Raw genomic sequence first — 10604 nt, 5'->3', positions numbered from 1 at the left:
AATGCAATCGTGTGCTTCATTGTATTGGTGAACAAATACAAGCCGGATCCTCCAACCACATTACCCTCACATAAAGATTGTTGGGCACGAAAACATGGACATTTCTACAAGCACTGGTTGCTATTTTATCATACTTCATCTAATTGTTTACGGTGGCGGCACTACAAGGGATTGGGCTCATACCCGCGCTCTTAGCCGCTAAAAATGACTTGTGAAAAAAAGTAGCGGGCCCGTGTATCAGCGCGTGTATAATCGCGGCCAGAGACATGCGTGCAAAACCGCGTGTACAGTACCTCTCAGACGCGCGTATACACGGGTGTGTAGCCGCGTTTTTTTTCACAGACGCGTTAATACACGCCAATATACACGCTTCTTATTATATTAGACGCGGTTATACACGGGTGTATAGCCGCATCTTGTTCAGTTCCAATGTATAGACGCGTTTTTACTTGCGTCTATACACGCGTTTCTTTTATTTAGATGCGCTTATACACGCGTTATTGCCAGTTTATACGCGTTAATACACGCGTAATTTCCAGAGTATCCGCGCAGATACACGCAAGTTTTAGCAGTTTTGACGCGTTTATACACGCGAACAGAGAGCAAAAAAAAAAATCCAGAGAGTGCTATTTGGTGCCTGAATACTGTTCCAGCATTCCAGCACCCAATAGCACTCTCTGGTTTAGGGTTTTTGGTGCATTAGACCATCCCATTAGACCATCCACGAAGAACATATGCACGAGGGAGATTAAGACAAGAACGACATGAATGCATACATTGTCATTACACGATTCAAGACAGCCATGAATGTAATACTATCGATCAATCAATTCAATATTACTATCAAAATTTCATACATGTATACAAGGGAGTCCATATCTCGAAGTAGCCCATGGCTTGAGTTTACAAAAAAATATATACAATCACATCCTAAATATGGAATGTGATACTACAAATCTGAGTACTACTCAGACCCAGATGATGACTCGGTGCTCCCCCCATGCTCAGATGAGCTCGCATCGGTCGGAATGTCCGAGGAGTAGTGCTCACGTCCACCCTCTGCAGCGGCGGCCGGTGGATCATCAGCAGCTTGTGCCTGTTCAAGTAATATATAGTATATAAGTATATATATATATATATATGCAATTCAATAAACCAAAACCATTCGTTACGAATTTTCAAGTACCTGTCGACCGTATGGTCTCATGGCCAACTCAAACTGCGCGTCCGTAATACGTCCCTCGGCTCTGAAGATGGCCCACGTGTCACGTCTGCTATGCCGGCGAGCATACGCAGTATCGTGGGTTGTGGGCTTCCTCCCCGTAACCCGTCGCTGTATCATAATCAACACAATTTGTAAGATTAAAACAATTCATAGAATCAATGAATTAAGTAAACAATCAAATAAAGTGACAGGATACTTACGAACTCTGCCTCCCATGACTCGACGCCGCCAGATCCGAAATGCGAAGATCCAACGGTCTCCATCTGGATCCGTCGTGCCTCCACATGCTGCCTGCTCTTCACGCCACCCTCTGCTCGTTTCTTTGCCTCCTTCCACTCGCGTTTGTGCGCAGTGGCAGGTTTCTCGGCAGGATAGCCACCCGCAGCTACATTTAGCCGGTCATCGTACGCGAGTTTTTTAAGGTGAGATCTTTTATTACTTAAGATCTCCCTTATTCGCGTCCTTCCCCATACATCCGAGAATGTAGCATGTGGGGGATTGGGGTACCGACTGTGTACAGCCTCTATCACCTCCCCAACTAATCGGCTATTTTGATCTTTAAATTTAATAAAACAATTTCTATATGAGTTTGATACTACCCCACGCATGTACTCCATTACCTCCCTCCCCCTCGCATCCATCACTATCCCGCCCCTATCCGTCACATCATAGCAAACCACTCTCTCCATCTCTCTCATCTCCTCCTCTTCCGAACTGTCTCCTCTAACTCTTCTCCCTCTATCTCCTCTCTCACCCCGTGCCCTACTACCTCCCCCACCTCCCCCACCTCCCCCACCAAAGCACCCGCCGCATCCTCCACTCCCACTCTTCCTACTGCTGCGGGTGGAGTCACGACTGGGGGATTGTCTACGTGACGGTGGCTGTGAGCCCTGACGTGACGATGGCTCTGAGGGAGCACGTGATGGTGGCTGTGAGGGTGTACGTGAGTGTGTCTGGGGCGAGGTATGTCTCCTCGGTGGACGTGGAAGAGGAGAAGCTGCATGCTGTCTCGTCGGACTCGGAGGAATAGACGGCACTGGAGTGCCCTGGATACTCGCGGTAGGGGTATAGACACCAGGCAGGGAAGGAGGGGGATGGGCATACATATACTCTGTAAGCTCAACCGGACCAGGTTGGCGCCCAAAGTGATTCATCATCTCCATCAACCAATTGCTATACGCAAATGGATCGGATGAAGAACCTGGAATATCCATAAAGAACCTGCAAACAAACATCATCATGTACATCATGTACATTCTCTTGACTCACACATTGTCATTACACAAGTCAATTGCCTGCAAACCATGAAATCTGAAACGCCGCAGTTTTCTGTCTGCAGAAACGCGTGTATACACCCGGCAAAAAACGCGTGTATACACCCGGCAAAAAACGCGTGTATCTGCACGTGAAAAAACTCTGCAGACAGGTTACACGCGCTTCTACACGCGTTCTTACACGCGACCTGCAAAAAAAATTTCTCGAAAAGACCGACCCCCCGACAAAGACAGAATGTCCTTATAAAAGGACCAGCCATTGTCGGCCCTGTCAGGATGCAGCAACCCAATCGTGTGCAAAAAGACAAACCCAAAGAGCAAAGAGCAAAGTAAACAAATCTGACAAAAGAGACAAGGCACAGGACAAAGTGACTCACCTCTGAAAAAGTGAGTCCTCTCTGCTCCTTCTCTGCTCCCTCCTTCTCCCGTGTGTGTGCTCCTTTCTCTGCTCCCTCCTTGCTGTTGGAAGAGGCGAAAACAGGCGAAAACGCATGCACTGTTGATTTCTAAGTTCAAAATCTATATTTGGGGAAGGCGGGCTATTTTTAGTTTAAATACGCCGCCGCGTTTATATTCGCGTTTATGAACGCAGGTATATTCGCGTGTAAATGATTTTAGCTGCGTTTATACACGCGTTTTGCAGAAATTAGCCGCGTGAATACACGCGTTTTTTAGGAATTACCCGCGTTTATACACGCAAGTTTTAGGAGATAGCCGCGTGAATACACGCGATTTTGTGCTTTCATTAAAAATATATAATGAGTTTGTGTTTTCTGGTTTGTACACAGGATGTCATCAACCTCTTCAAGCAGTTCTGGGGAAGATGAGACAATGCGTCATCGTAATCGCGATGTGTGGTTGGGACAACGGATCAAATGTATGTGTAATCGATGTCAAGGATGCATTGTACGAGCACGTCGAATTACCTTGAATCACATCTCCATGTATGGAGAATGGAATCAAACAGGTTTAGAGGTGAGTAGATGTAAATTGATGGTATTCAAATGACTCATGGTATCCAAATTAAATTAATAGAGTTGTAACATATATAATTTGATAAATTGAAGCAGGATGCAGTACCACACCCTAACATGGTACCCTACGCGCGACGAGAGCACGTAAAGCGTCGACGAGATGATGCTGGAGCTTCGGGATCTATTGTCAGAGATGAGTTTGAAAGGGACGACAATAGCCCTGCACCCCACGAAGTTGTGGAAGAGGAGGTGCTTGATGATATGGTGCGGAATCTTTTTAAGGATGATCCCAAAGGTATGGACGACGATGATATGGAACAAGAGCATCTTTATAAAGCTTCATCGACACCGGTGTTTGAAGGGTGCACATTCTCAGTTTTACGTGCTTCCCTTGAACTACTTAATATACAAACAGTTTATGGATGGAGCAATGCAAGTCTTGACGCATTGTTGAAGTAAGCATTCTAACTTATAAATTTGAATTAGTGGTTTAAGGTTTAAGATTTAAGACTAATTATAATTGATGATATTGGATGCAGGCTATTGTCAAACATGCTTCCAAAGGAAAATAGACTGCCCACCTCAAGAGACATAGCGAGGCGCTATGTGACATCTCTTGGAGGACTGGATTATGATAAAATACATGCATGCGTCAATGATTGCATTCTCTTTCGTGGGACGCATAAGGAGGCTCTGACATGTCCCACTTGTGGTGAAGCAAGGTACAGAACAGATATGAAGAGTTTTGATGTACCTCGTAAAGTCTTGCGACACTTTCCTATAATTCCTCGCATCAAACACATGTTCAAGTGCAAATCCATAGCAGAGCTCATGTCATGGCATTCCTCACATCGATCGGATGATGGCATGTGGAGAATTCCCGCAGACACTCCTGCTTGGAAGCATATTGAAGATGAGTGGCCCAGCTTTAAAACAGAGCCCAGAAACTTGAGACTTGACCTGGGTATGGATGGAGTGAATCCATTTGGTTTCAAAAGCACCGCATACAGCGTGTGGCCAGTTGTGCTGGTGAATTATAACCTTCCACCATCAATGGCGATCAAGAAGGGACATCTTATGTTTGGTAGAGGAGACTTTTCCGCGAACCATTCTCACAAGTCAACTACATCTCATTGTGCATTTAGTGGACGAAATTGCTTTATGTGGTACTGTGCATGCACGTTGGATGTTCTTCCTAGAGCGCTTCATGAAGACCTTAAAAGACTTTGTGAGGCAAAGTGCAAGGCCTGAAGGAAGCATGGCCGAGGGTTGGTTGATACAAGAGTCTCTTGTATATATTTCAGAATTTCTTGGTCAGGTGGACAGCTCTTTGCCACGACTATGGAGCAATGAAGAGGACTTGAGGATGACCTCTATTGTGCCTCAAGGAAAAGGACAGAGTAAAGTAATTGACAGAACATTGATTGATGATCTCAATTTCACTTGTATCCTTAATAGTGATGTGATGAGCAGATGGGTTACAAGATATGAGGATGCAAAGACAAAAAGGCAAGCAGAAAGAGCTCTCTTTCGGAGGCAACATGGCTCTCGGAAGGCGTACCCTAAGCATCTAGCAACACTTCCGAATGATATCCATGTTGATTGGTTGCATGAGGAAATGGAGAGAGCAGAGAGCGACGAGGGGCTGCATATCACGACGGAAGAATGGGAGTATGCACGAGGATGCATGTCAAAGGTACATAGAACTAATGTTTTGCATTAGTTGTAAGTGATTTGCTTTTAATATTTATTCACATTGCTTACACAAATATTGCTTCTATTTTGGTCCAGTGCACTATGTTCAATGCTATATGGTGTGAAGGCAAGCATTTTCGAACACAAAGAATTGATGAAAAGAGAAATACACAAGATTGCGGTGTCATTAGTAGCTTTGAGGGAGCTAATGGAAAAATGGATGATTATTGTGGCATAATCCAAGACATATTTAGGCTTGACTTTCGTCGCTTCTTTGTGTATGTTTTGGATGTCAAATGGCAAATGAACGTGGTGGAAAAAGGGCCTGATGCAACGATAAAACGCCATGCAAGTGGATATGTAACTATTGACTCTACAAAGTTCTGGCAAACAAAGAAAGATAGGCTCGTATTGCCACAACAATGTGAGCAGGTATGCATTTTTTTACTAATGTGTTTCATGTACATATATATCTAAGCTCGCGTACCCCTTGACTTTTGATATGCTAATTAATTACTGTACTGTGTGTATTTGAGTAGGTTATCTATCTACCAATGGTGCATGACATCAAATGGTGGTACGTCATCCCTATTGCACCACGTTCCAAAGTGATGTATAATACATTCACTGATATGGAGCATATGGAGGATGTAACAAGCCGCAATGAAGATGACGTCGAACATGCCATTGAAGATGTTGTGATCGATGATCAAGAAATAAGAGATGATCGTGATAATGAGGATGAGCATGCCATTTCTCATGATCATGAGAATGACCCTACCATTGAGGATGATGGTGATGCTGATGAGGATGATCAGGACATCGATACCATTATCAATGGAGTACAGAATATCGATAGTGGAATAAATTTAATCGTAGCCTTACCAATTGATCAAATGGATATTGATGTTGATCGTTTGACAAGGATGGATCTTATTGAAGACGAGATCGAACCCTAACCAATCCGTCACTGTATGTTCTAAATTGATGACATTTCTATCATCTCATATGCATGATTTATTTTGAATATATTTCATTGTTGTAAATGCATGTAGTGGGATTGTGTAATGATGTATACTGTAATGTACTATGAGATGGTTTAAGGAAAATAGTTTTTAATTTTGTTAAGGAATTCAGTTTTTTTTCAGTTTTTCTCTGCCATGCGTGTATTAATCCGTGTACAGTAGCGTGTATTTATCCGTGTATAATAGCGAGTATTACCCCGTAAATATTATCGTGTATTTATGCGTGTATTACTGCGTGTATATAAACGCGTTTATACACGCGTTGATAAATGCAAATATACACGCGAACTTAAATGCTAAAATACACGCGCCCGATTCTATTCAAATACAAGCGCGACCATACACGCGTTCGTAATTTATCGCGTGTATGAAACGCGTGTATGGCAGCATTGTCTTGTAGTGCGGTCAACTACAAGCGTTTACATGCTCTGGGTTTATGGGAGTACCCGGAAACCCCTTTCTGATCATCTCATGACAGTTGTTCTACATGTCTATGTCTCCCACCTGCAGTTGTATTAGCATCGTCTGCATGTAAATTGACATCCACAGGGACATCCGCTTGTATTCCTCCAGTTGCTCCTTTGCAAGGAGTGGGTGTCTTCCCCCTAGATACATCTTTGCCTTTTCTGGACTGCTTCTTTGCACTTTGCAGCTTCGGGATTGGAGTTGCATAGGTTTTCCTCTTCCTCCACAATATCTGCAGATTGTTTATGGCTGTGCTTCAGACGTGGTGTCCTTTTCTTCAGGTGCAGCCTTTCCACGCATCGAACGCATCAACGACCTTCGACCAACCTTTTTCTGCACAACTCTTGCTTGGCTTTCAGTTACTGTTCAAAGCATTGAGCAAAGACAATATAATTAGAACAGTATGGGAGAACAATACAATTAAAACTGTACAATTAAGACAGTACTCGAGAATAGTATACAATCAGAACAGTACAATTACAGCAATACAATTACAAACAAATATGAAACTTGTCCCTTTCTCAGGTTTAGGGTCTGGGCACTCGGAGGTTTTCCTTGCTTATGCACAGCTGCATGAAAAAAAGACAAATTCTATTTATCGCAATACAATCAAAGTGTACTCAGTATTTACATTAGTAACTACTAATTTGCACCTATCTCTGTTGTTGGACTACTGCCAGGCGGCGGTGTGATTGGGTTATGCCCAGCTGCATGAAAATAAATGTCAACCAACAACACAAGCTAACTTGTAGTTCCAAATACAGAAAGAACATATAACAAGTAACCTTTTTTTGGGGTTTTACCCTCCTTATCCACAGCTATACTTCAAGTGTCACCAAATGTCCCAAGATCTCCCATATTATCGACAATGTTGTCGATATCTGCCATCTCTTTATCCAACTTCCTCCCAGGTTGTTCTACGTCCACGTCAACAATGTTGTGGTCTTTAGAGAAAGGTGTACTCCCTGGGATGGGGTTTGGCTTCCTTTTGGTACTTGAAGCCTCCTTCTGTGATGATCCAGATGCATCTGCAAGATCAAAATACAAAATCCTTAAGTACGCATTATGAAAGTAACGATGACTCCGCACCATAGCATACACTCAAGATTACCTTCAAATAAGTTTACTGGTTCAAAATGTCCTGTATGTACAATCCCATGTGAGCATGCTACTGTCGATTCTGGAAAAAAACAAGAAACACCATAGGTAAGACATTGCACATTTGATCATGTTGCGCAATCAGTGTTGCATAATATTCTGCAATTTGCTACCTAAAGCAATACTTTATAATCAGTTTACATGGTTTGGTAGAGCTATCACAAACCTACATGCTCAATATCAATAATGTTGGGTACTCAATACAGGTTCAGAAACCGGTTGTCCACAATAATAGTGATGTTAGTACCAGTGATAAACCGGTCTTAAATTTGGTATTGAAAACCAATTAGCACCAGTGCAATGAAGTGTTCAGAGCTATATGGTTTACTAGTGATATTACAACCGGTATGGTCTACTAGTGCTATCCTAAACCTAGATATGTTAGGTACTCGATACCGGTTTTGAAACCGGTTGTCCACAAGTCGTGTCAAGTAATCAATAATGGTTAAAACCGATATTGAAACTAATTAGCACCAATGTTATTTTGCACTGAAGTGTTAATCTATATGGTTTATGATGGTTTAGTAGTGCTAGCACTATAACAACCGGTACTACTAATGCTATTACAAACCTTTATGCTCAATACCAATGATGCTAGCTACTTAGTACCGGTTTTGCAATCGGTTGTCTGCAATAGTAGAGATAGGTTCTCAGTAAGTTATGCTGTGAGGTAATCAATACCGGCTTAAAACCGGTATTTAAAACCAATTAGCACCAGTTGTCCATAATGGCATAGACGCCATGTACTCAATCACAGTGCTGTCAAGTATTCAATACCGGTGTTAAACCGGTATTGAAACCAATTAGCACCAGTGCTATTTTCCACACGTGTTCAGGTGTATATGGTTTAGTGTTGCTAGCACTACTACAACCTGTATGGTCTACTATTATAAACCTATATGCGCAATACCAATGATGTGAGGTACTAAATAACGGTTGTGCAATCGATTCTCTGAAATAGAAGATATAGGTACTCAATAATCGAGATGTCAGGTAATCAATAACAATTCAAATTCAACACGCCCTCCTCCTCAACAAATGGCATGCTGCAAGCAATGTAGTTTTCAACGATGATGAGTGTGTGCCCTTCTTTCAGTATCTTCGGTGGTGGAGGGCATAGTGACACACTGCATCTCTGCTTAATCACTTCGTCCACAAATTCCACCTGCACCATCAACTGATCTACTTCCTTTGACTTCTCCTTATAGGCAACCTACACATGGGAAAATATCAATTGTTTAGAAAGTATGGTAGCTTAACAAAATGGAATTCCTGTAAAGGTTCCCTTCAAACATCACCTTAGCGTCTTGTAAGGCAGAAAGTAATTTTTCATCTTTAGGAGGGCTAATGAATTGAAGAGCCACCCGCAAACCTCTTGCTTTCTCCTCGATGTGCTTTACTTCGTCCGCATCAATAAGCACTCCTTTTTTGCATTTTCCAAGGAGCTCTTAGCAATTGACAGCCTTTCCTACAGGCCTGCCATGACTTGTAATGCTCCTTGATTCTGGTGCAGGGTGCACTTCGCACTCTCTAATGTGTCGTTTGCTGCATCACGTGCTGACACTGCATTTTCCAATTTCTTTCTCACTGTTTGTATAAATTATAAAATTGGTTGCAGTGTTCTTGCCTCACAGTCCTCAGCTTCACCTTTTGACCCTTTGTTGGAATCTCAACAAACACTTTGAGCCATTGCTTGTGTGTTATGTCCCGCTCAGTCAGCCGCCTTGAATTTTCTCCTTCTAGACACAAGCCGTACTCCCGATTGAAATCCTCCTTTGTTTTGCAAAATGTCTTCAACTCACTGGACTCAACCTTTGGAGCTCGCCACCGGCTTATTGACTACACAATAAGTAGAAATGGTTACGTGGTTGTATTAATGTATCATGCATATAAACATCTGATTTGAAGTAGATACCTTTGGAGAGGGAACCCCTTCAGCATTTTGCCCTTCCCTTTACGCATAGATGCCATGATTCAAAATAGTGAAGGAGGAGTAGCTGCAGGTTTGATGAAGGTTCCTGTCGACTTTTATGACGTTGAGTTAATGCAGGTTTGATGTCTGATGAAGGTGCCTATTGACTTTGAGGAAGATGCAATGAGGATAACGAATTTTTCATGGAGGAAGCTGCATTAGGAATGTTCCGAGCATGATGACTGGTTCGAATTTTGAGAGGAGGGAGCTGCATGAGGAATGTCGCGGGCATGATGACTGGTTCGAATACTGACAGCAAAACTGATGACGCGTATCTTTGATGATTACTTCTTTCACCCATTTAAGGCAGAATGGTGCAATAAATAAACTTCAAAAAAAATAATATAATATGCACCACCACTTGTAAAATACCTCTCCCAACCACTTGCTAAATGCCGCACACAATCGGTGTAAACTGTACCACCTTACCATGCATATACCCACTTAGTGTGGTGTCCTCCAATGATGCTCAGTATCAATGTGTTTGACATTCCTCTATCTGTTGGAAGTTTAGTAGTGCCAATTTAGCATAAGTACCCCACATGTCCCATGAATTGCTAGACACACTTAAAGTTGGTGGGGGGTGGTAACTCGGCAATAACCTTGATCTTCCCCTTCTCTATGTGGAGATCCCATTCTTAGAGACAATATGCCACAGGATCACTCCATGAATCTGGCATTTGAGTGGGTTGAGGGATAGCGCATTTGAGTGGGTTGAGGGATATATACTAGATCCATCATCTTTTGAATGTCTGCAAGAACCTTAGGTATTCCTTCTAGCTAGAGTTCACACATGGTCATCTAAGAAGACCTCTA

The 10604-nt window shown here is 42.6% G+C and overlaps 1 long non-coding RNA gene across 1 annotated transcript; it reads right to left on the bottom strand.

Moving 5' to 3' along the window:
- Positions 1–6600: 6600 nt before the first annotated feature.
- Positions 6601–8108, bottom strand: LOC147626859 (uncharacterized). Its single transcript, XR_015268502.1, has 3 exons — positions 7987–8108; positions 7770–7838; positions 6601–7686 (listed from the first exon to the last, which is right to left on the bottom strand). It is a non-coding gene; the product is annotated as an uncharacterized LOC147626859 (long non-coding RNA).
- Between the last annotated feature and the right edge of the window lie 2496 nt (positions 8109–10604).

Source organism: Cibotium barometz, chromosome 21 (genome assembly GCF_041138505.1).
Source record: "Cibotium barometz isolate CiBa-2024 chromosome 21, ASM4113850v1, whole genome shotgun sequence".
Lineage (NCBI taxonomy): Eukaryota > Viridiplantae > Streptophyta > Polypodiopsida > Cyatheales > Cibotiaceae > Cibotium > Cibotium barometz.
Note: the sequence above shows the minus strand (reverse complement) of the source record. Positions and strands in the feature narration are given on the sequence as shown.